Below are 25890 nucleotides of genomic sequence, written 5' to 3'. Positions count from 1 at the left end.
TTATATTCAGCTTTTCCTTCTTCTCCCCAGTTTCTCATTCCCACTCCCCAGGGTTTGCTATTTTTTCCCCTTCTTTGACAATGCCCTTTCTCTCTGTACTTCTAAACTTCCTCTCTCCCTCAGTTCTGATTTATCATTTCACTATAACTCTATTAGCTGTAAAGCATTTGGGGATGCTGTCAGAATAACAGGCTCTGTAGCAAATGAGGTTGTATTGAATTATTTAGCTTTCAGCTAAAGTGGAGATAACTAAAGCAGCTGAGCTGGTTTGTAAAATCCTAGGGTGATCTGTCCACCGATTTGGTACTTTTATCATATTAATTTTTCTTATGGCTGAAAATTATAAATTCTAAGGCTACAAAGAAATATGTGTTCAACTTTTCATTTCAGTGCCACAGACCTATAGCTAAGGAATTATCTGTTTCATGTAGTATACTATTATGTGGCTGCAATCCTCGGGAATCATGAATTTATTTGATAAGTTTATTCACACAAGGCTTCTAAAAAACATAAATAATTTCTCACCATTTTTTCTTTCAAAAATAGATGAAGGATTTCTACTTGAGATATAGCATATTCTCAGCTTTTGAAGTTGGCCTGTTTTTCTTGAGTTTCCCTTGCCAGAATTTGGTTCTTAAATAATTTGTTAAATGAAAAAGATCTGTTTCTAACTCAGTAATAAACGGATGCTTAAATGTTATCAGAAGTGGGGGCATCACTACTAATTTAATGGATGACCATGAATATTCTATCATCTTTCCTATATTACTAGTGTCTCTGGAGAAACTGAGGTTAACAAGGGCCCAGCGGGGGGGGGGGGGGGCGGGGGGGAGGGATTCTGTGGCTTTGTAATATAAGTGGTGTTTGCCCCACTTAGCATCTCAGTATCTAAATGCCCATTCTGAAGTGTGGCTACAGCAGGAAGTGAAATATCTTTGCATCTGTTCAACATATAAACTAAGCATGCACATCTGGCAATTAAACACCCTTTTCCTGGCGAATCCTGGAAAACAGCATAATTATACTCTCAAGCAAATAACTCAGGAGTAAGACTGTTCCGTTGTTAAGAAAAGCAGGCAGTATCAAAGTTACAACTCTTTTCTACATGTTCGTGTTTTTAATCTCCACTGCCATCCATAATACTTGGGAGTACCTGGGCTGCTACCAGTTACCCGAGTGAGAAACTGGTCTGGAAACAGCAGATGGAGAAAAGAGGTGAAAGCTACAGTTAGCTGTACACTAAGTGTTATTGAACAATAACCCCTTGTATCTTAAGAAAGTCAGGAAAACGGACAGCCTTACAAGCTGCCCATTTTCTCCTGTGAATCTCTCTCGAGGTGACTCGGAGGTGCCTTGTCTTTCCTCTTTGGCACCATTGCTTCTCGTGTTTTCTCTGGCCTACTGCATCCCACCCCATCCAGGCTTGCAGTGAGGAAGACCCTGCTCGCCTGGAAAGAGGGGCCGGACAGGAAGTGCTTGTGGGCTAGCGTGGCAGTTTGCCTGTTGATTTCAGTCCTTGCAATGTGGGATGGTCGGCTGCGCCCCGCCAGCATTGCCGGGTCTGCCCCGACCACACCAGGTTTGCAGACAGAAACAGACAGTAAGCCTTTGGGCTGGGGGCGGGGACCTCCGGACCAGTGCCCATCCCTACCTTCCCAGAGTCTGTTCGTACAGCCTGCCAAGTGAAGTGCGCCCCGGAGCGTGCTTTCTAACACCAGCCCCGGGGAACAATCTCTCCCAAACCCGCTGCAGCGGGGGCGCACGGTCGGGGCTCCCGCCTCGCCCACCCTACGGTTTAAGCGTGTGTTTTAATATATTTAAAAAACCTGACAGTACACAGTGGGGACGCAGGGCGGGAAAGGCTGGAGGGCTCATTTTTGTGGCCAGGCTTGCTGCTCCAGGCTCACGAATTAGGCCCGAGCTGCAGAGTCAAACCTTTTTCCCGCCGCAGGGAGCTCGGGGTAGCGGGCGGTTAGGGGAGGTGAACGACGATGAGGGCGCTGCGGGCAGCTGGAGCTTCTGGCATCCCGGGCCCAGGCGGCCAGCCAGGAGGCGGAGGCCGGCCGCGAGAGCCGGGCGGAGGCCTGGCAGGTGCCCCTGGGCGCGGAGGCTGATTGGCAGGTGCGGGAGTGGGTGGGGAAGGCGGGGGCTGGGCCTGGCGCTGCGGGAGGCTGCGGCCCCGCCTCCCCGCCCCCGCCGCGGGACTATCTGGTCCCGGCAGCAGCGATGTCCCCCGGCAGGAATGTCCCTCCTCAGATAATGTTATTTATATCTCTGGGCGGGTCCGCGGCTCGGCAGCACCAGGCGCCCGGCGGCTGCTGTGCTAGGAGCCCCGTGCTGCCCTCTTCCCCCTGCGCCGCCGCCGCTCCTGGGCTCGGGGTGGCCGCTGCTACAGCCTCAGCGCAGGTGAGTCCCGGGAGGGCCCAGCGGCCGGCGGGGGCTGGGTGCGGGTGCGGATGCGCGAGGCTGGAGCGCGCGGCGCGAGCGCAGAGGAGGCGCTGGGCCCAGGGGGCGCGTGACGCGCGGGGCCCAGGGGACCGGGTAGGGGCTCAGCCCCAGGTGCGGGGCGTAGGGCCCGGGAGGCCCTGGCGGCTGCGGCAGCGAACACCCTGGGGCGCGGGAATCCGCGTGGGCTTCGGAGGCACTTGCCGAGCGGGGCGCTTTGCTTTGGACAGCTGGATCCTGGAGCGTCGCCCTGGGGCTCTGGGAGGGCGGAGGTTGTTGGGGGGGGGGGGGGGGCGGTGCGTGTTTAAGTCTCGGGCCGCATCCTCCACGACCCCAGCGTGGGGGCAAAAGGTATTCTGTCTCGAGCTTGTCGGACCTTCGCGGTGCCCTCCGCCTCCTGCTTGCGGGGCTTCTCAGCCCGGGGCCGCTCAGATTCTCTTCTAGGGAACTTGTCCGCGCGCTCCCCAGGCAGCCCAGTGTCCAGGCACGGAGGACAGGGAGGGTCAGCGGGGGGGGGGGGGGTCCGACCGCCGGCCGCAGGGAACGACGCGGAGTGCCTGGGTGCAGACCCAAGGAGGAAAGAGCAGAATGCCCGAGGCATACTCCAAGGACCTCCTGACCTCCTCTCCCAAAGAGTTCTCCAAGCTGCTGCTGTCCACTATACTCTCACCCGCCTCACCAGTTCCTCTTTCTCCAACAACTTGGCCCTGAGAAATATAGCAGAAAGTGGGAGAAATAACACGAGCTTTAAAACCATCCCCAACTCCCACTAACTCTTCCAGACTTCCGAGGGTGGGGAAGTTGCTGTGGGCTTGAGTACCGTTTCCGTGACAACAAGCTCCAGGTAGGGCCTTGATTTACAGCCTATTAATATCCAAACCACTGTTTTCACTGAGCAATTAGAGGCATCAGGAGTTGATAATAACACGCTAAACTGGCTGAAGGGAAATGAAAATCCACTTAAATTTTTTTTTAGGTGCATCAGATGGGGGGTTGTGGAGAGAGAGTGACCGTATTTGTGTAACCATAACTCCTGTCTGTGGAGAGCCTAGGCTGTTACCTCCAGATAGGAGATAGCAATCCAAAACTCATAGCCTTGAGTTGTTCTGATCTATACTTCAGTTTCTAGGGAAAATGATTCAGGTGGCTCCTGAATGAGAGGAGTCTGCAAATCAGAAGTTTTAGGCACCTCTATATTGTCCACTAACCTATCTTCAGGTTCACAGATGGTTCTGAATTTGATTCTAGAATTCGCTCTTTGACCACCCTGTGATCTAGGGCAGATTATTTCCTATTTCAGGCCAGAGTCAGACTTTTACTCTTTTTCTAGGAGCCCTGGATTCCAGAATGTCTTTAAAGACTCTTTTTTGTAAGCACAAAATGTTTAAGTGTAGGGCATGCCCAGCACCCAACACAGTAGGCTTGTACTTGCCCGGAGGTTTGGGGCTAATTAGGAGAAGGAATGTTAGGCTCACGCTGGAGAGCCTACCAGCCTTGAAACTAATGGACTCCTCAGAGGTGGATCATTTATACAGAACTTTATCAAAGTCTAGAGTAAAACACAGCTGAAAAACATAAACCCTACATTATGAAAAATGGTCTTTATACCCCTTAGCTGTTGCTCTTAGCTTTATCTGTGGCCCAGTCACAAAGATTGGGGATGAGCCAGACCTGTTAATCCTAAATTCTCGGAAGGCTCAGAGTCCACTGGTGGAATTGAAAGCACCTGAAATCTCCCAGGCATCCAGGACGGGTCTTGTAGCACAGGCATATCAAGTTTTCCTGACTGGCTTGCCCAGCTGAGAGCTGGGATACCAGGATACCACTTTTGCTCTGGTTGTGGCTTCTTCCAAATGTTCTGAGGGTGTCCTCTAGTTGAACACCTACTAGATGATTAGCTTTGGGGTACATAAAGGTATGGCAGTAGGTGCATTCCCATGAGGGATCGTATTCGACAAGCAAAAATGACTATTTTAGTCATGAAAGTTTTGAACTCAAGTCAAAATCTGATGGTTCTGCCACAATTCTGAAAACAAACTGGGTAAACGAGAGTAATAATAGCTTTCATTTTTTTCCATCTTTTCTACACTGGTGCCTGTCTGGTAGTGGACACTCAGTTCGTCTTTGTTGAATGAAGAAGAGAATGAACAAATGAATGCTCAGAGGTGTTTTTTTGTTTTGTTTTTTATCCTATTGTCACAGTAACTCTGTGAGGTAGTTTATATCATCAGCATTTTACAAGTCATGAAACAGGCTTGGGATTAAATAATTTGTCTCATATCACACAGCTGATGAGAGGTGAGGCCAGGATTCAAACGCTGTTGTTCGGTACCTACTCTCTTTTTAAGGTTAGGCATTCAGCAGGGGATGTAGAAGTACAAGTCGGAAAGATTCGATTATAGGATGGCCTGTTAGCCTCACAGTCTTTCACTCTCAAAACTTCGGGTTATAATTCTGCATCTATCGGTGAAATAATGTTGCCTGAAGACGGTATTGAGTACTTATTTGCTCAGAGGTGTTTAGCCTGGCCCATTATGTTCAGGTCATTGTTTCAAGGACGGAACTGAAATTTTGGCAGTACTCAAAGCATGGATTTTTTTGAAAACAGATTTTCCTTTCAGTTGAGGAAGTGGCCAGGAGGGCTTGATGATGCATGGGGACAGTGTGATAGAACAGAGGATGACTATAAAAAATTCACGAGGCAAACGCTATTGGAGTGGGAAGGGACCTTAGAGGTCACTGAGTCCAGCCTTCTGTTTATGTGGCTGCTTGCCTGAAGGGGAGACCTAACTGCAGTTTACCTGGTCATCTCTGTAGGGCTATGATGTGCCTTCCATGTTTCTTACTCTTGCTTGCCCATTTCCTTCCTCCCTCTCTCCCAAGACCAGTATTAGGTTTATTTCCTGAAGTTCTGCCTAACCAAACCACTGAAGTATTCTTTCCTTTGAGGGAGACTGTGAGAGCATCCATTTTAATATCCAATTACTTTCATCTTAGTAAAATCTTAAAAAAAAAAAAAAAAAGTACTGGAGGTAAGCAGGTGAGAAGACATTAGTGTCTTCTGTTCCATAATCTCCCCATTGCTTGTTAGGTATACAGATGTATGCATTTTTGCATGATAGGTGTGTACATTACTATCTTGAGCTAGTACAAATCTTAAGATAAACATGTAACATTTCTGGGACAGTGGGGAAAGAAAGGACTTTGGGGGAATTATTGGGAGTGTCAGATACCTGTTTTAATCTAAACCAAATCACCAAGTTGCTCTTGAACTGCGTTATTTCAGATTGTAAAATCAAATGCAAAATTATACTCTCTATCCAAGACCTTAAAATGTAGGAAATCTGACCAACAGGAGGTTTAAAGTGATATAAAGCACATTTCTTCATTATCCATAATTTTTTCTTATAACCTCAGACCTGCAGATTAACATTTATCAATTGATTTTGGAGGATCAAGAATGAAAATAATTGTGTTGTGTGGGCTGATGAGAAATTTCATTTTATAATGAGGACAGGCAAGGAAGTTCATGGATATTGGGTTCTGAAACCATATGGATATCACTAGTCAGAAATTGCTGTGGAGGGGCGCCTGGGTGGCGCAGTCGGTTGAGCGTCCGACTTCAGCCAGGTCACGATCTCGCGGTCCGGGAGTTCGAGCCCCGCGTCGGGCTCTGGGCTGATGGCTCAGAGCCTGGAGCCTGTTTCCGATTCTGTGTCTCCCTCTCTCTCTGCCCCTCCCCCGTTCATGCTCTGTCTCTCTCTGTCCCAAAAATAAATAAACGTTGAAAAAAAAAAAAAAGAAAAAAAAAGAAATTGCTGTGGAAAGAAGTATTTCATCTTAGAAGTAGTTTGTATTGACTCAGTTGATTATATAGATAGCTCTTTGGTTACTCCTCTACCCTAGGTAAGAAATCTGGGGGGGGGGGGGGCGGGGAGAATAAATGCAGTGGTCTGTGTGCCCAAATCATCACGTAGCATTTGCTGGATTATCACAAAGATGCTTCTTTTTTCTGCCAACCCCAAGGGGTGAAGGTCACCTGGTTTTGGAGATGGAGATGGTGATCAAGGGTGTAGGAGGCAGTCAGAATTCACTGTCAGATCTGGCTCCAGTCACTGAATTGTCAACTCCCCTTGGTAAATATTTAGAAAATGTCATAGCATGTTTCCCTTTGTTGCTGTGCTTATTTCTTAATTCACAGCCAAGCAATCCAAGTTCTGCCATTTTCAGCCAGCCTTAGCTGAACATCAAACCACCAGGGGATCCCCAGCCTTACAGCTAACACAATTTTAGAGGCGGTCTTAGACAGAAAATGCTTCCTCAGTGGAGATTGCTGGCTAGCTTATGACATTCCCAGACCACCTTTCGTTGTTCTGTTTCCTTCTCCTGGTGGCAGGAAGCATTACGAAGCTGTCGTCTTCCTACCGCAGTGAGGCCTTCTCAGGCTTTGCTGTGTTTAATTTCTATACTGTACCTGTGCAGATCTGGACAAGGGTATAATTACAAGGGCAATTAAAACCCATATATCATGTTCGCAATGGGGGCAAAAGTGGGGCTTCCTTTCTTCCTTTCATTTGAATGCTATAAATTTAGCAAATGAAAAGGTACAGGGTTAGAAAAAAATAGACTTTGCATTGAAAGGGGCTCAGATCATCCAGGATAGTTATGAAAAGAATAACAGGGCACCTTGGCAGCTGAAGAACAATAATTGCTTTGAATTATAGTCAATTCAGGAGTTTCCACCATCATGAAAAGGAACAGAAAGTTGTATAATCCTGAAACTGAATAAGTTGAAAATCATTTCCATTTGTATTAGGGTGTGTCTCATTTGAGAATTCATAGCACTTCCAATAAAACGAAGCACACTTTAGAGATATAACTTACGAAGCCTGGAGAGAGACCCCTAGCTTCATTCTGTCCCTCTGCTTAGTTCCTGCCTGTTTCTGGAAGCCCCCTAGGAGTGGTCAGCAAGGTGCATCTCCCAGCATATTTCCTCAGGAGTAGAAAAGTAAAAGAAGCCCTTTCCTAATACTGCCTCCAAGCCACAAGTCAGAGAAAGAGCTGGAAAGGCCTGAGAGAGCCATTTGAGAAATATTCAGAGACAGCAAGCATTGTGTACCTACTGTGTGCATTACACTGTTCTATGCTGAGGACACGAAAAGGCATCAGATGGAGACCTGCTGATCTGGTGGGGAAATATGCTTGCAAACAAGCAATGATTCAACAGGGCACCTGAGAGAAAGCCCCTGGGAGAAAGAGTCTAATTCATTATTATTATTACTATCATATAGTATTTTGACAGAGAGAGCAAGTGAGCAGGGGAGGGGCAGAGGGATAGGGAGGATCTGACGCAGGCTCCACATTGTCAGCACAGAGCCTGACACAGGGCTCGAACCCACGAACTGTGAGATCATGACCTGAGCCAATACCAAGAGTCAGAGGCTTAACCGACTAAGCCACCCAGGCGCCCCAGAAAGGGTCTAATTCAGGTGGGAGAGTGCCTAGGATTTCTCTAAGGAAAGAAGGAGGAATGAGTAGGGGTGGGGGCTTAGGCACCTCGCCCACATAGATGTGCAATAACGCATGAGTAAGTTAGGGGATGGGGAGTAGTCCCCTGTGTCTGGAATGTAGGGCACAGCCCAGGAAGCGGCCAAAATATGACTGGAAAGATGGTTTAGGTTCAGTTGGTGGAGAGGCTTGAACCGTCAGAGGTTCAAGTTGAAATTGATAAAGGCTTTTGAGCAGGGGAGGGACCAGATCAGATGCTTGTTTAAACAAAGCTCACTAGTGGTGGGAAAGGGATTGTGAACTGGAGATTAGCTAGCACAAGTTGATGGTCACATAGATGATGTATAATCCACTCAGCTTCCAGGATGCCTTTGTATATGCATCATCTTATTTTATTTTACAATGACCATGTGAAGAAGCAGGGAAGACCTCATCGTTCATGCTTTACAATAGAGAAAATGGGGGTGCCTGGGTAGCTCAGTTGGTTAAGTGTCCGACTTCAGCTCATTTCATGATCTCACGGTTTAAGTTCGAGCCCCTTGTTGGGTTCTGCGCTGACAGCCTGGAGCCTGCTTCAGTTTCTCTCTCTCAAAAATAAATAAACATTAAAATATAAATATATAGATATAAATTATAATAGAGAAAACAGGATTAGAAACAAATAATGATTTGCCCAAGCACCTTGTTTATGTAGTTCATGAGGGAACCTGACTTTGACCCGATTTCCTAGTACCAAGGCTGGGGCTTTGTCCAGATCTTCTCTTCAGTGGAATAATTGAATACTCTGGGCCTTCTGGTTGAGGCAGTGATTGCTTACTTTCTTCAGAACCTTCCATCTAAGTTTGTTGGAGAGAGGGAGGAGGAAACTTGTTACAGTATTTTCTCTTTAAGTACAAAACCTCAAGAGAAACCCTCTAGCCTGTACACAGGTGCTGTCCTAAATTATGAATTAATCTTGAGCATGTATGTGGATTCCCAATGTGCTGTAGGTAAATGATAGCTTTAAATACTATCAATTGAAGTTCTGTATTTTTCACTTCTTTACTCCAAATTTGCTGGGCATTACTATGCTTATGCCTCATTTTGGAGTGATCTTAGTGTTTTGGTGTTTTGATCTTCGTGATCTTGGTGTTTTGATTTGTACTTTAAACTTCAATAAATATTTATAGAGCTTTCTTTTATTTGCCAGACATATTCTAGGTTTAGGGGATATAGCAGTGAAAACGGCAAAACAGACCCCAAATTTGATGTCATGGAGCATACGTAGCAGTTGGGTGAGATGGGAGCTAAACAGCAACAACAAACAGATGAGTATATATTATAATTTGCTATAAAGGAAAAGCAGCGTGAAGAGAAAGAGAGGTAGTTCTATTTGAGGTAGGATGGTAGGGAAAGCCTTCTCTGATGAAGTTTAATTTGTGTGGAGAGCCAAACCAAGCGAGGGAGGGGAATGGGGGTGTTTGGGGGAAGAGATTGAGATTGAGGGCAAAGGCCCTAAGGTGGGGGTCACTGCTATATACAAGGAGAGGGCAGGAAGCCAGCGTGACTGGAGAGGAGGGACAAGAGTGAGTGCAGGATGTACCGTTGGAGAGGAAATGGGGTCTGGATCATGCCGGCTTTGCAGCCGTCCTAGGACTTTGTGTTTTAGCCATGCGATAGGAAGCTACCAGAAGTTGCAGGCAGAGGAGTGGTTTGTTCAGATTTGTCTATGAGGAAGATCTTTCTGGCTGTCCTGTGGAAGACCGACTGTAGGGGACAGGAGGGGAAACAGGGAGTAAAATGAAAGCTACTGTAGTGGTCCACGTTAGAGATGACGGACCAGCATGACAGTGGTGGGGTGGCGAAATGCAGCTGGCTTCTGGATGGAATTGAAGGTAGAGCTCATGGGATTTGGAGATAGAGGATGAGAGAAAAAGAATAAGTCGAGGATGACTCAGTTGCTTTTGGCTTGAGCAACTTTAAGAATGAAAAAGCCATTTACTGAGATGGGATATATCCTGTCAAATGTCGTGTGGACTCTTACTTTTTATTTTTGTTGTAATTGAGTTGATTTGGAATGGACTCAGGCAGACTTTTCCTTTAAGTACACCCAAAAGAAGGTGTTTTATGGTGGGTGACTCATGACATCTGCTTATTTTGAATTAGAGCCTTAGATGTACAGTTAGTTCTGTGTACTTTATGCTGTTACTTTCAGGTCATTGTCACAACATCTTCACTATGTGATAGAGATTAAGATACAATGCAAACAAGATGGAAATATATTTCACTTTATAATTAGAAATGTTTTAAATGTGTTGTTTAGAGCCTCAACATCTTTTAACACTTTCTGGTTGTCATATTTTAAAAAACTTTTAAATGAATTCTTGCCAATGATTAAGAAGTGTATCCACATTGCGCAAGGGTATACGATGGAAAGTAAAAGACTCCCTTCCCTTACCTCCAGTCCTACTTGTAAAGTTACCAATGTCAACAGTTTCCTGTGTATCCTTTGAGAAAAATTAATTGCATATATAAGCATATATATATAAATATGCTTAGTAACTTAGTAGTCCTCAGGCCTGGAGTCCAGCTTGCTTGCTTGCTTGCTTTTTTTTTTTTTTTAAGAGAGACAGCACACACGTGCTCACATATGCCTGTACGAGTGGGGGAGGGGCAGAAGGAAAGGGATAGAGATTGAAAATCTTAAGCAGGTTTAAGTGCCCAGCATGGAGCCCAAGACAGGGCTCTATCTCACAACTGTGAGATCATGACCTGAGACAAAATCAAGAGTTGGATGATTAACTGACTGAGCCACCTAGGCGCCCTCAGCTTTCTGTCAATTAGGGGTCTTCCTCTTCTAAGCCATCCTGCACTGACAAGCTGTGTTTGTCCTCTAATATCCCTTCTTAGAAACCTCTAGCAGTTCCCCTCTAGGTAGAGGTGGAAATCCAAATTTATACAGTTGACTTTTAAGAACCATAACCTGGCTCCATTCTCTTTTTCTACTTTTATCTCTTACCAATTCCCATCACAAACCCTTTCTTTGAACCAGGTTTGTCTGCTTCGATTCATTCAGACCAGAACATTTCTCCCAGATTTGGAGTGGTTTCCATCAGTCTTTCTGGAACACGCCAGCCAGCCCCTAGTAATCTCTCCCTTCTACAAATTTGCTAGAGTTAGTTACATGTGCTACTTAATTGAACATGTTCATAGACTTCATTTATCATTATTATTTATTATTATTATTATTATTATTATTATTAAACTTATATCTATTATTTGCTTTGCTAGGCAGCTCTTGAAGGCAAGAACTGATTTATGAATTACAGTTGTAGGTCTTACATAAAGCCCTGCATAATGCTTTTTCACATAGACGTTCAATTAATAATTTTTGGAATGTGTGCTTTGACAGTCATCCCCTATTGGGGTGGTTCTGGTGCACAGGGATTATATTAATTAAAAATTCTCCGATAATGGCTGCAACAAAGGCACCTTCTCAATGAGTTACATAGGTGTCCGTTCCCAAGGAATGGTAAATGGACTCTACTCCTTTGGATATCGAACTTCTAAGAGGCATGGTCTCATGCTGTCATCCCCTCTTCAGATGGCCTTGTATCTAAATGTTAGAAACAAGGTATTTTCATTTGCTCCTAAATGACGAAATACAGTTACTTAGTGGGCATGGCTACCATGTGATTAAAAAAAAATGTATTATATTTATGACAAAATTTACCACTTTAACTCTTTTTAAGTGTTTGGTTCAGCGGCATAAGTACATATACGTTGTACACATTGTTGTGTATCTCCAGAACTTTTTTCATCTTCTAAAACTCAAACTCTGGGGCGCCTGGGTGGCGCAGTCGGTTAAGCGTCTGACTTCAGCCAGGTCACGATCTCGCGGTCCGTGAGTTCGAGCCCCGCGTCGGGCTCTGGGCTGATGGCTCAGAGCCTGGAACCTGTTTCCGATTCTGTGTCTCCCTCTCTCTCTGCCCCTCCCCCATTCATGCTCTGTCTCTCTCTGTCCCAAAAATAAATAAACGTTGAAAAAAAAAAATTTAAAACTCAAACTCTGTCCCCATTAAATACTAACTCCCCTCAACCCCCAGCACCTGGCAACCACCGTAGAGACTTTCTGTCTCTATGAATTTGACCAGTCTAGGTACCTCCTATAAATGGAACCCTACAGTATTTGCCCTTTTGTGTCTGGCTTATTTCAGTTGACATAATGTTTTCAAGATTCATCCAGGTTGTAGCATGTGTCAGAATTTCCATTTTAAGATGGAATAATATTCCACTGTATGTATTTCTCACATTTTGTCCATTCATCCATCTCTGGACACTTAGGTCACTTCCATCCCTTGACTATTATGAATAATGTTGCTATGAACATGGATATACAAGTATCTCTTTGATACCCTGCTTTCACTTCTTTTGGGTATATACTTAGGAATCCATACTCCAGTTTATTGTTGGATCATTTGGTAATTCTATTTTTAATTTATTTCAGGATCCAAACCAAGCAATTGTAATATTTCTCCCTGGTCTCCAAAGGGAAGGGCAAAATTTATTAACATCCTCACCTTTGGAACCAAACTGAACTTGAGAATTGTTTATTTGAAAACACTGTCTTTGGGGGATAGTTTGTTATCAAAACTCTTCCATTTGTCTGTATATTAGTGTGCCTGTTTTTAAATCCTAGGCTTTTAGAGGGCAGGCAGGAGATGTTTAATTTGCTTTGTAAAACATGTAACCCAAACTTAGGTGGGGAAGGGTGTAAATAGTATGTGATGATGTATTTCAACCAAAATATCTCCTTGAGCTGGATGACAAGAGCCTGGGTTGTTTCCAGCTCCTTTTCTCTTGCTGTTTGCCCTTGGGCAAAGAGCTTCTTCTTTCTCTAACATTTTTTTTTTTTTAAGGGATTTTTTTGGTGCTTGTGATGGCACCTTAATATATATTATTATCCTTAAAAATGTATCTACAGACTTCCTTGTAATGCCTAAGTGTGCCTTCTCTTCATAGCCTTGCCTGACAGTCCCTCTCCCTCCCAGGTCCTGGCATAGCACAGGAATGCTTCCTCCCATGTGTTTTTGTAGGACCGTTCTCCTTCCCTTGTTATGGGATGGATCATCTTGTTTTGTAATGGTCAACTTGCCTCCCGTATCATTAGACTATGCTTCTTGTGATGGAGAACTAGGTCGTCTCTGTGGTCGTCTCTGTGGTCGTGTCTGTGGTCGTGTCTGTGGTCGTGTCTGTGGTCGTGTCTGTGGTCGTGTCTGTGGTCGTGTCTGTGGTCGTCTCTGTGGTCGTCTCCTCCCCCCCCTCGCTCTGCCCCTCCCTCCTCCCTCTTCCTCCCCCCACCTCCCTCCTCCTCCTCCTCCCTCCTCCCCCCTCCCCCTCCCTTTTTCCCCCTTCCTCCCTGGCACCATGCTTGGTACACAGAGGGGAGTTACTCAAAAATAGTTCTTGATTAGGGGCACCTGGGTGGCTCAGTCAGTTGAGTGTCTGGCTCTTGATCTTGGCTCAGGTTATGATCTCATGGTCATGGGATTGAGCCCTGTGTTGGGTTTTGCACTGACAGTGCAGAGCCTGCTTGGGATATTCTCTCCCTCCCTCTCTGCCCCTCCCCCACTTATGCATGTGTGCACTCTCTCTCTCAAGATAAATATACCTTAAAAGAAGTTATTGATTACAAATTAATGAATGTTTGAAATTATATATAATTGAGTTATATATACATATGTACTTGGAAATGAAGATTTTTATAATGATTATAATAAGTCAACATTTATAAGTGTCTCAGCATACTGTGATAGGCTGAGAACTTTGTGTGTGTTTGTCATTTCTCTTATTATCCTAATTTGACAGATGAAAAATATCTGGCTTAAAGAAGTTTATTTACCCAGAATTCTACACTGAGAAGATCAAAGCTGGACTTGAACCCTGAAGTATTTATTCTGGAGTGCTTGTTTAGAATCACTGTGCCCACCATATTTGGGCAGAGGTCAATAGTCCATGGCTCTTAATTCTAAGAGTGTCTTTTTTCCCTTTATTTTGCATCTTTAATGGTCTGAAATTAGAGAGGTAACTAGTTGTATACCTTTATATGTTGCTTTATATTTGCAATGATTTAACCTAATAGGCTTGAATCCCCTTATTAGCTTTTAATAAATAATTAATGTTCTGAATCCTACTTCCAACATAGTTCTTTGACATCTGAAGATGAAGATACTAATTAGTACTCTACAGTATGCCCACTGTCATAAGGCAGCTCTCCATAGCTGTACTAAAACTGCTTTAGAAGAGATCTGATATTGTCAAATTAGATAGCCTTCTTCCAGACCCACATCCCACCTTCTCTGCAGTATTTGACTTTGTTAACCACTCTTGGCTGGAAAGTAAACTCCCTCTTGGCTTCTGCGATCCAGGCTCTCCTTTTTCTCCTCCCATCTTGCTTACACCACAGCCTTGCTTTCTTTCTCTTTCTTTCCTCCTTCTCTTTTCTTTCTTTCTCTTTTGTTCCTTCTTCTCTACCAGCTCTTTATTTTATTTTATTTTATTTTATTTTATTTTATTTTATTTTATTTTAGAGAGAGACAGAGACAGAGCACGAATGGGGGAGGGACAGAGAGAGAGGGAGACACAGAATCTGAAGCCGGCTCCAGGCCCCGAGCTGTCAGCTCAGAGCCCAACGTGGGGCTCGAACCCACAAACCGTGAGATCATGACCTGAGCCGAAGTCAGCCACCCAACCAACTGAGCCATCTAGGCGCCCCATCTACCAGCTCTTAAATGTTGGGGCTGTCAGTGCATCTAAATCCTTATATGTAGCCCCACAAAGGGCTGTTACTTTGTAGCAGTCTGCTAGCTGTCTTCATTTGGTTCAACAGGATATCTCAAACTTACTATATAGCAATAGGACCACTGGGCTCCCTCCCTCACCCCCAAACCTGCTCTTCTACCTGTTTTCATAGCTAGGTTTTCATTGTCACTATTGTCCCAAGTATGAATTTCAGCAACTTTTTTGGATTTTCTTCTCTTCACACTTCTGTATCCAGTTGGCTGCCTGTTCATTTTTCCTCCAAAATTTTCAAATTAGTTTCTTTGAATTTTCACTGTCTTATGTTTGAATAATTGGCCTTCAGACTCTTATCTTTCTGACCATCTTACACTTTGATCTAAGAATTATCTTTAAACATGAATGTGAGTCATTCAACTGCTTTAAAACCCTCAGTGGTTCGTTCTCATTGCCCCAGAATAAATTTTAAACAGGCAGGCAACCTGTCCCGGCATCCCTCCCAGCTTCATTCCCTTTCTATTTACTGTACATTGGATGCTTGTGACTGTGTCATTTCAGGGTGCGTTTTCACCTCCATGACTTTGCTTCCACTATTTTCTAGGCCTGGAATGTCTTTCTCCCTTTTTTTAGCTGTGAACTCTCACACATATATCTTTCAAGGCCCTACTCAAACATAACCCCTCTGATACTTTCCCTGTTCCCTGAAGCAGGAAGACATCCACTCTCTCCTATGAGTTCTCAAGGTGTCACTTTTCACATTATACCCTGGTTGATTATGGACAGGTCTGACTCTCCTCTACATTATGGGTTCCTTGAAGAAGGGACATTTGTCTGGTGCCCATGTCGACACTGGTGCCTAGCAGCATCTGGTGCATGTATGGAGCTCAAGAAATGTGGATTGATTGCGTGATAGGGGGAGTTTCAAGAAGCACTGAAAATAATCCTCTAAATGGTGACCTCTGAAGATTATGAAGAAGGGTTAATGGGAGATAATCAGTGTTGATGGCGTAGGGGTAAGGAGTGAAGAGGAATGTTTGAGACCTGGGTGGAGGCTGTCTTCCCACCTCTGTATTCTCCAATTGTTTTCCATTTATTGGACACAAAAGTAACAGCTGATTTTTAACTTACATCATCAGAATATGTCTATTGCTAGGAAAATTTAGTTATTCATCCAGAATACAGTCACTCCCACCTCATTTTTCAGTGAATGTTTGAGGCTGACCCTTAGAAAGCAACTATGAAAGGCTCTTTGAGTGGGTGTTTCAGACTGATATACACAAGATTTGTTTTATAATGGTGAAGAATTAAGAAAAACATTTCAGAGAAAAGACCAAAAGTTCCTGCATAGAAGTTCTTTTTTGTTTGGTTGGTTTTCTTTTTCTTTCTTTTTTTTTTTCTGGATGCATATAATCTTTTTTGTTTGTTGTCACGAAGGTATGTCAACGTAGAAACTACCTTGTAAAATATTACAGTACTATTAGTTGGTTTTTCTGCCCTCATTTTTGCCTTACCCAGACAAAAAGTGAGTTTCACCGAGACTCATGAGAATACTGCTTGCTCAGGCCTTTGAGAGCATTTTTGTTTCTTTTAACAAAACTCTGTCATGGACACACTCCCACCACGATCCAACAGCTCTCTTCTTTTACTGTGTTCTGTGCCCATTGATTGATAGGAAGTGGTTTTTAACTTCCAAAGGCAGTGAGTGGAGCTGCTAGGCTTTTATAAATATGTTGGGGCGGGGGGAGGGTCTGAGATGAACTGATGAATGGAAGGCCCTCCAAAGGTCTTGGGAAGATGTGTCCAAGATAAAGAAGGGCAAAGGACAAAGTTAGACCTTGTGCAGGGGACCTGACTGTAGAAAGACAAAGGGGACTCAGCCAAGACAACTGAAGGCCCTAGTGAGTTCTAAGGTGCACAATGAAGCCAGTGGTAAGCAGACAATAGTCAGCAAACTTGACCCACAGGTGACAGTGAGAATGGGGTCTGCTAATAGCAGCTTCTAGAAGCTCTATGATTCCACAGATGCCAGTGATTATTATCCTGTCTCACAGATTACTAGGTACCACAGCAAAGGTTACCAGCAGGCTGACGACTGGTTACTAGCCTGACTGCACACCTTTTGAGTGAATAATCCTTTCCATTTTGGCAGATGGTTTATTCTGTAGTATTTAGCAATGCTATGGTCTTGGTTTTGCTCCTTTCTAATCTAGGCTCATGCTTCTAGGGTCAGTGGATCAGCCTCTGCCTTTCTCTGCAAGGTGCTCTGTGCATTCTATATGTGCTTTCTGCAGCTGCTGAGAAATCTTGTTGCCCAGACATCAGACAGAAGGGTCTCTCACAGTGTGAAGTTATCAGAAGAATGAAAGGTGTTTACAGGCATAGAGAGTATGATGTGATGCGATGGTAGAACCAAAGGGGTAAGAAGTCAGTACCCTCTGCAAGGCGGAGACCCATATCTGTGAGGACAAATGAGGTTGTTTGCATTCAAAGCTGTGTGAAGTCACTTTGCCCAGGAGACTGGAAAAATACTCGACAGGCAGGCTGCTGGATGAGTTGGGTGGGTGCGTGGTAGAGCAGGTAACTCAGTACTTTGCCCTCAATGTGGCAACTCTGATGGCAGCCTCGGTTTAGCTGCTCTCACTGCTTCTGACCCAGAAAATGCTCAGAAAGTGACTGCAGTGAGATGCATCTTCAAGGTGACGCTTTCAGTCCAGGTGGGGGAGGGATGTGGTGTCAATCCCAGGGGTTCGATACTTACTTCCTAAATGTGCCGGGAGTGAGTTTTGTTTATGCTCTGACCTGGAGGAAGTCACTTTACATCTCACCCTGTTTCCACCAGCAGAGTGCCTTCTGGTTGTTTTGCATAAGCCTTGAGCCTGCTCTGCTCTGCAGAAGAGGCACAAATGAACTGGGAGCTATAAAACTCCAGGCATCATAATTCTTTGCAAACAGCAGAGTCTACTGAGCAGTGTATTTGCTTGGCAAGTGATCATTACAGTATATACTTGGTTTCTCTGCCTGTAAAAGGGTGGGAGTGCTTTCTCATTGAAATGTGAAGGAGGTCAAAATGAAATAGGGTATGTATTTTCCCTTTTTAAAAACCTGATGCTTAAAGCATCAAAACATCTCAGAGAGAGATGGTCTATGGGTAAAAATGTACTCAGAGGACCTTGCAGACATCATCTAGTAACCTAGAAATCTCCAAAGAATGTCTGGTTCAACGCCCCTATTTTACCAATAAGGGAGATCTGCAGAAGGGAGGTGATTTGCCTGAGGTTGCAAAGTTAGTCTAACTGGAACCCAGGTCTCTCTCTCAGTTTGATCCTTAGCCCAGTCCCTCCCTGGCTCTACCCTTCCATTTCCCCCTGCTTCTCCTCCTCCTTTAACAGATTTTAAAAACTGGTTTTATGGATCTAATTCTGGAGTCTCTATTCTATTCCATTGGTCTAAGAAATTGTGGTTTATATACACAATGGAATACTACGTGGCAATGAGAAAGAATGAAATATGGCCTTTTGTAGCAACGTGGATGGAACTGGAGAGTGTTATGCTAAGTGAAATAAGTCATACAGAGAAAGACAGATACCATATGTTTTCACTCTTATGTGGATCCTGAGAAACTTAACAGAAACCCATGGGGGAGGGGAAGGGAAAAAAAAAGAGGTTAGAGAGGGAGGGAGCCAAACCATAAAAGACTCTTAAAAACTGAGAACAAATTGAGGGTTGATGGGGGGTGGGAGGGAGGGGAAAGTGGGTGATGGGTATTGAGGGCACCTGTTGGGAGGAGCACTGGGTGTTGTATGGAAACCAATTTGACAATAAATTTCATGTTAAAAATAAGTAAAAAAAACTGGTTTTAAATAATTTTAACATGAACACATAGTGGTAAAAAAAATAATTTAGTACAGAAGAGTGTAAATGGCATTCCTAGACCCGTTACCAGAGGTAACCACTGTTGACAACTTCTCATATATCCTTCTAGAGATTCTCTAGGCACATACAGACATATACACATAAATATAGGTATGCAAGTGCTTGTGTAGGTGTATGTATATATATATGTGTGTGTGTGTGTGTGTGTGTGTGTGTATATATATATATATATATATATATATATGTAACACCTACACACACACACACACACACACACACACACGTTGCTGTGGCTTATATTTCATACTGTGCTGCAATTTGCCCTTTTCACTTAACGATGAACCACTTTGGGTGTCTTTCTGTGTCAGGCCATGGAGATTGATCTCTTTGAGTCTTAACAGCTGTGTAGTATCTCCTGCTACTGTTTCCATGATGACTTTAAGATGTATAAGCATCAGATTCTAGGTCTTTCTCTCTTCCCCTCCCCCATTCATAGTTGTGTGTGTGTGTGTGTGTGTGTGTGTGTGTGTGTCTGTGTCTGTCTCTCTCTCAAAACTAAATAAACATTAAAACGGGGCGGGGGGGTGCTCCTTGGTAGCTCAGTAGGTTAAGCGTCTGAACTTGGCTCAGGTCATGATCTCACAGTTCTTGGGTTCAAGCCCCGAGTCTGGCTCTGTGCTGATAGCTCAGAGCCTGGAGCCTGCTTCAGATTCTGTGTCTCCCTCTCGCTGCCCCTCCCCAACTCATACTTGTCTCTGTCTCTCTCTCTCAAAAATAAACATTAAGATGTATAAGCAGCACCATGGAGTCTGGAGTCCTGAATTCATGATGCTGACACAAGAATCTCTATTTCATGTGAATATCCAAGAAGGGGAATGACTTCTGAGAACGTCACGTGGTTTGTGACATCTGAGACCTTGCTTCTGTTTCCTGCTGCTCCTTACTTATGGGTGCCTGTCCTATGCCAGTTGCCATGCTTGGGACTTTAAACACTTTAACCCATTTAATTCTCACAACAGTTCATTGAATTAGACGTCATTCCCATTTTGCTGGTAAGGAGGTTGAGGCTAGTCAAGCCACCTTTGCGTAAGGTCCATTAAATGCCTGACTTCAGATTTGAAGCCAAATCACCTTGACCCCAAAGTCTTTTTCTCACTGTGTGAAATCAAGGACACTAGGAAGAATGGTTCTGGTGGGTTTGAAGTTAAGGGTTTTTCATAGTTTCCAAATGTTGCTGGTTTAGACCTTGCTAAGTGTCCACTCCATACACAGCAATGACACAGAGGACTAAGTAATGGTCCAAAACAAAGTGATGTGGGGAAGAGGGACAAAAGACGGCTGCTCTTCATTACGGTCTGTTCTGTGCTTGGCTGTGTGGGAAGTACAGAGGAGACTAAGACTCAGCTATCTGCTCTGGAGAGGTTTATGGTTTTGCGATTGGGACAGACACAGGAGACTGAGTGCAGTGCAAGGCAGAGTGAAGAAGGTGCCATCTTGGGGCTGCACACTGCTCCAGGGTCTCCAGGAAACTGAGACTGGTTTGGGCCAGGGATCCTGGGAAGGCAACCTTCACCGAAGGGCAGCTATGTGAACTGACCCTTGAGACAAGTGTAAGTTTTCCACGGGCCGAGTAGGGAAGAGGGCATTTCATGGGGCAAATAGGGGCATGTGGGATATGATGAGTCTGGTGTGGCTGCAGCAGAGGATGAGTGGGAGTATGTAGTGATGGAAGGGACCAAGAGGTAGATTGGGAGTAGGTTGTAGCAGGCCTTGAATGCCATAGAAAGAGCTTGTACTTTACATGTCAGGTCCTGGGGGCACTATCAAAACTTAATAAGGGAATGATGTGCTGTCAGGTGTGTTTTAGGATATCCTGCCGAAATATAGTGAAAGGCTTAAGAGGATCTACACCAGGACAATGGGAATGTAAGGAGGAGATTAATGCAAGCACTTCAGAGAAGTCAAAGTATCTGGACTTTGTGTCTGAGATAGGACCGACCCATTGTTGCTTTTTGTGGGCCCTATTACATAGAGGACCAGACATATGAAAATTACTCATATCCCATATTAAATGTAATGTTTTTACCATCAAAGATATTTGAAGGGATTTTGGAATTATCCTTAGTTTTGATTTTATAGTCTTAATTGGCACCAATCATTTCTTTTCAAGTCTTAAAGCATTTTGGAGGTCATTAAAATTCACTTGTGGGTGTGTTGTGCCCAGTGGCACTGAAGTAAGGGGCAGAAGGCTGTTGGATATGATTTACAGTTTTCCAGCTCAGGTATCTGGGAGGCTGGTGCTGCTAATTTACTGAGATTTAAGTCTTAAAAGAAGGAGCAACTCTGAGGGTGGGGAGGGGGCACAAAGAAGGAGTTCCGTGCTGACCATGTTCAGTGGAGCTCCTGTAGCAACTGTGGAGCCCAGGAGTGGCTGTGCCTGGGGGTGTCAATCTGACAGCCTCAGCACAGAAAGGAGAGAGGACTGCATGAAGGAAGAGAACAAACATTGACTTTGGGTAATGCCTACATTCAGGGTATGGGTGGAGGCGGAGGATCTAGAGGATGATGGTCATGTAACAACATGTATAGGTGAAGAACCAAGGAAAGCCAAAGCTATGGGAATCCAGCTTCAAGAAAAGGATAGTTAATAGCATCTAATGTGGGAGAAGGATACAGGAAAAGGATCAGAAGAGACCGTTAGCCTTGTAAGAGATTCAAGTGACCGTCAAGAAAGCAGTTTTAGTGGAGGGTCAAAACTCATTTATCAGGAATTAGAGAGAAGCCGTGGTGTGGAGGAGAAAGCAGTGAATGCAGAGCTTGTCTGAGAATTGGGTGGGAAAAGGATGGTTTGAGACAGGTCGAGAGAAGTTTTAGGTGATGGAGAGCATGGTTTGGTGGCTGAGAGGATGAGGAGCCCTTGCAAGGGAGGTTGGCGTGAGAAGGCAGCAAGGGATAAGAGAGGGTTGGTGGTTGATGGAAGTCTCTGGGAGGCTGGAAAGTATCAGGTGGCAGGGTAGCCAATCAGCACAGTCATGCCTGTGCCCTGACACAGATGAACAGTCGTCACAACCTACCACCTAGGTGGCACAGTGGGGTCCTGCACTTCTGTGGGTCTGCAGGGTGTCTCTGCGCTCCTCAAGGACAGGGATTTTACGTTAACTGTTAGTTTTCTATGCCCTGAATAGCACCTGGCACAGAGGATGACGCATCAGTGCCTATTTCTCAAGATCCCGTCAGACTTACCACATCCGTCCTGCAACAACATCCTGAGGCAGGCTCCATCCTTTCTCTTTTCTTTTTTAATGGGATATAGGAGGTATGTGACACACATGTAAGTTTGGAAGCGTAGTTATAAAGCAAACATTCTTGCCTTCACACTTTCGCAGCCACCTGCATTCCCCTCCCCTTTTCTCAGGTCCTGTTTCTCTTGAAAATGTGGACAAGCTTGTACTAGGACTCCTGTGCCTCTCAGGGCTGAATTCTGGGGCACTTGGACTTTCCGTGGAGTCAGGAAAAGAATATATGATGATCCTGTAGGGGAAACAAAGGGGCTCATTCAATGAGTTGGTGAAAGATGAGTCTCCTTGTTGATGGTGATAAGAGAGGATCTTGTTTCCTGAAAGCTCTCTGGGTGTGAATGCACTTTCTTTGCTTGGTTCATGTCACTGGGAGATTTCCTTCACGCCCAATGAACAGGAGGGCTCTTTGCTAGGAACTTCAGCTCCTGTCATCCCAAACTCCATTTTGGGGAAAGGCAGAAGCCCAAGGATCAGGCCATAGTGGCAATTATCTTAGATTCTCGCAGTATGAAGTATTTTATTAAGTGACAATTATCTGACTTATGTTGTTGGCAATTTTACCTTTTGTCATCATGATGAGGTGGGAGACTTAACTTTTTACTCCTAAGTCTTTTCGGGAACACTTAAATTTTTCTCTTTTTCCTTTATATTTACAAATGTAATACAAAGCTTTCCTAATGTAAATTTTTGCCAAAATACAGACCATAGAAAATGAAATCTCATCACCCACCTTCATTATTCCCTAGATAATCCTTTGCTATAATTTGATGCATATTCTTCCAGCTTTTATTTTTTAAAAAAAATTTTTAACGTTTATTTTTAAAAAAATTTTTTTTAACATTTATTTATTTTTGAGACAGAGAGAGACAAAGCATGAACGGGGAAGGGGCAGAGAGAGAGGGAGACACAGAATCGGAAGCAGGCTCCAGGCTCTGAGCCATCAGCCCAGAGCCTGACACGGGGCTCGAACTCACGGACCGCGAGATCGTGACCTGAGCTGAAGTCGGACGCTTAACCGACTGAGCCACCCAGGCGCCCCTAATGTTTATTTATTTTTGAGACAGAGAGCATGAACGGGGGAGGGGCAGAGAGAGAGGGAGACACAGAATCGGAAGCAGGCTCCAGGCTCTGAGCACCAGCCCAGAGCCCGATGCGGGGCTCAAACTCACGGACCACGAGATCGTGACCCGAGCTGAAGTCGGATGCTTAACCGACTGAGCCACCCAGGCGCCCCTCTTCCAGCTTTTAAAAAATACAAATATTAATGAAACACATGATTACTATTTTTCAAAAATTTATATTCTGAATACTATTTAATAGCTTACATTGTTTTACTTGGGAATACACAAGGTCATCTTTCCACAATACATACTTGTAGATTTTCCTCATTCAAAATTATTCCATTATATACTTTATTTAACCATTTGTTTTAAGTTATTTATTTTGAGAGACAGAGAGTGAGCAGGGGAGGGGCAGAGGGAGAGAGAGAATCCCAGGCTGTCAGTGTAGACCTGGACAAGGGGTTTGACCCCAGGAACCCTGAGATCATGACCTGAGCCGAAACCAAGAGTTGGTCAGTTAACTGACTGAGCCACCCAGGGTGCCCCGAGTAACTCAGTTTCCTTTTGAATGTTCAACCCTTTATTTATTTTGGGGGTGGGTAGGAAAATATGAGTTCACAGGTGTTTTCTTTTAATGTTTATTTTTGAGAGAGACAGACAAAGTTGGGGAGGGACAGAAAGTGAGGGAGACACAGAATCGGAAGCAGGCTCCAGGCTCTGAGCTGTTAGAGCCTGATGCGGGGCTTGAACTCACGAGCTGTGAGATCATGACCTGAGTTGAAGTCAGATGCCCAAACAACTGAGCCACCCAGGTGCCTTGTTTGTTTGTTTGTTTGTTTGTTTATTTTGAGAGAGAAAGGTAGACAGCATGTGTGATTGAGGGACAGAGAGAGGGAGAGAGAGAATCCCAAGCAGGCTCAGTGGGGCTCGAACTCACAAACTGCAAGATCATGACCTGAGCTGAAATCAAGAGTTGGACACTTAACCAACTGAGCCCCCCAGGTACCCCCTATTTAACCAATTTTTAAATGATGCCAAATTAGATTGGTGTTTGTTTGTTAGTGTGTGTGTGTGTGTGTGTGTGTGTGTGTGTATTTTTGCTCTACCCAATAATATGGAGCTAGTTTTAAACTACCAGGGTAGATGGAGTGTTTGAGTTAAGGGGGCTAGTAAAATGAGGCCACGTTTGTTGGAAGATGGACAACTGATCTCCATGACTCCCTCCATTCTCTCCTGACAGGATAGGGAAAGACTTCTTCAGGGAAGTCTCCTGTGCCTTCTCCCAGGCAGGACCCCTGTACCAACTTTTGTTATGAAGCATACTTAGACCAAATTACACTGCCATTTTGTTTTGCTTTTTGCCTTTCCTTCCTTCCTCTCCCTCCCTCTCTCCCTGCTTCCTCCCTTCCTTCCTCTCTCTTACTGAGGGTATCCAGTTGCAGCTTCCCCTCTAGGTCTCCCTTCCAGGCACCTGTGAGTGTCAGGCTCAGCAAGCCTTCCCCTCCCCCAGCAGGGCCTCCCACTGCTCCTGACTTTGATCTCATTTTATCCCCTGCTCGAGTTTCCAGTTTCTCTAGATGGTGCCCTTGTTAACATCTGCTGGCTTCCCCTGTAGTCTCATCTGCAAAATATATTAAATCTGCTTCCTCAAATCACTTACTCTATCCTTTAATGGATTTAAATACAAACCAAACTTAACACAGCTGCCCCTTTGCCTTATGTTACCTGGTACTTATCCTCACTCTTTGTTCACTGTGCTGTGAATAGTACATTTCCATTTCTTGCCAGGTGACTTCATTTCTAGTGGAAACTCCTGCCCTGTGATGTGGCAGAGAGAGACCTGCTTTGGCCACGGCCTGATCTGGCTTCGAATTCAGGTTCCGACACTTGCTAGCTGTGTAGCCTCAGTAGGTAATTTCGTCTTTTAGGTCTTCATTTTCTTCCTTGGTAAAACCTGGAATAGTGATACCCACCTTGCAGATAGGATTGTGCTGTGGACTAGACACAAATGTGTGTCAGATGTCTGTAGGTAAGCAAAAATGATAGCTACTATTGTCATTATAGCTTGGTTTCTCTGTAGCTAATTTGTTCATTTTTACCTAATCTCATATGTTATAAGGGGTCAAAGAATCAATGCATCCAATGTCCCATTAGAAATGAATCAGGAGCGCCTGGGTGGCTCAGTCAGTTAAGCATCCGACTTTGGCTCGGGTCATGATCTCACAGTTTGTGGGTTCAAGCCCCTCGTCGAGCTCTGTGCTGACCGCTCAGAGCCTGGAGCCTGCTTCAGACTCTTTGTCTGTCTCTCTGCCCCTCCCCTGCTTGTGCTCTGTCTCTCAAAAAATTAAAAAAATTTTTCAAAAAAGAAGTGAATCCTATAATAATGTGAAAATTTGAACATAATATTTTTCCCATTAACATTTCTTGTTCTTGGCAATAGTAAATAATTTTAAATAATAAAAATTTCGGACAAAAATTTAGATGTCTCCTTGGAGTCCCTTGTGCTATAAATAATTTGTATTTTCCAGAGAAAAGCTGTTCTCATTTACACCAAATTGTTCTCAGAATCTGGATTCTTTTTCTCTCTGAAGTCTAGCAACTAAGTTGAGGGATGCTATTTGTAGTTTGATCATTGCTGTAAGCATGCAGCAAAGGGTCTCTAAGAACAGACTTTTCTCCATTCGTTTGAGGGTTTGTCATAGATTGCAATGGTGGTGGTTTTCTGGTGCCCTCACTGTCAAATCTCTTTACCCTGGTTGCTTGCAGGAGACACACTGCATTTTTGGGTTTCATACTCGGCATTCTGGAGTTGTTTGAAGTCTAGCCTTTGTTTACTGGTTTCTCGTGCTAATCCCTCAAGGCGATGCACTGGACTGTATGGACAAATAATAAAGAAATTAGAACACAGACTCAAATTTTCTTTGAGT

General features: G+C 44.3%; 1 protein-coding gene across 2 annotated transcripts in view; it reads left to right on the top strand.

The window, feature by feature from the left end:
* The first annotated feature begins 2175 nt into the window (after positions 1–2175).
* The window catches only part of SPTB (spectrin beta, erythrocytic), a 129299-nt gene continuing 105584 nt past the window's right edge, over positions 2176–25890 (top strand). For both annotated transcript variants that reach the window (XR_006705092.1, XM_045451236.1), the window contains exon 1: positions 2176–2406. The gene's annotated coding sequence lies outside the window, so the exon portion shown is untranslated. The remainder of the gene's footprint in view (positions 2407–25890) is intronic.

This window comes from Leopardus geoffroyi, chromosome B3 (genome assembly GCF_018350155.1).
Source record: "Leopardus geoffroyi isolate Oge1 chromosome B3, O.geoffroyi_Oge1_pat1.0, whole genome shotgun sequence".
Lineage (NCBI taxonomy): Eukaryota > Metazoa > Chordata > Mammalia > Carnivora > Felidae > Leopardus > Leopardus geoffroyi.
This window is presented reverse-complemented; position numbering and strand designations above follow the sequence as displayed.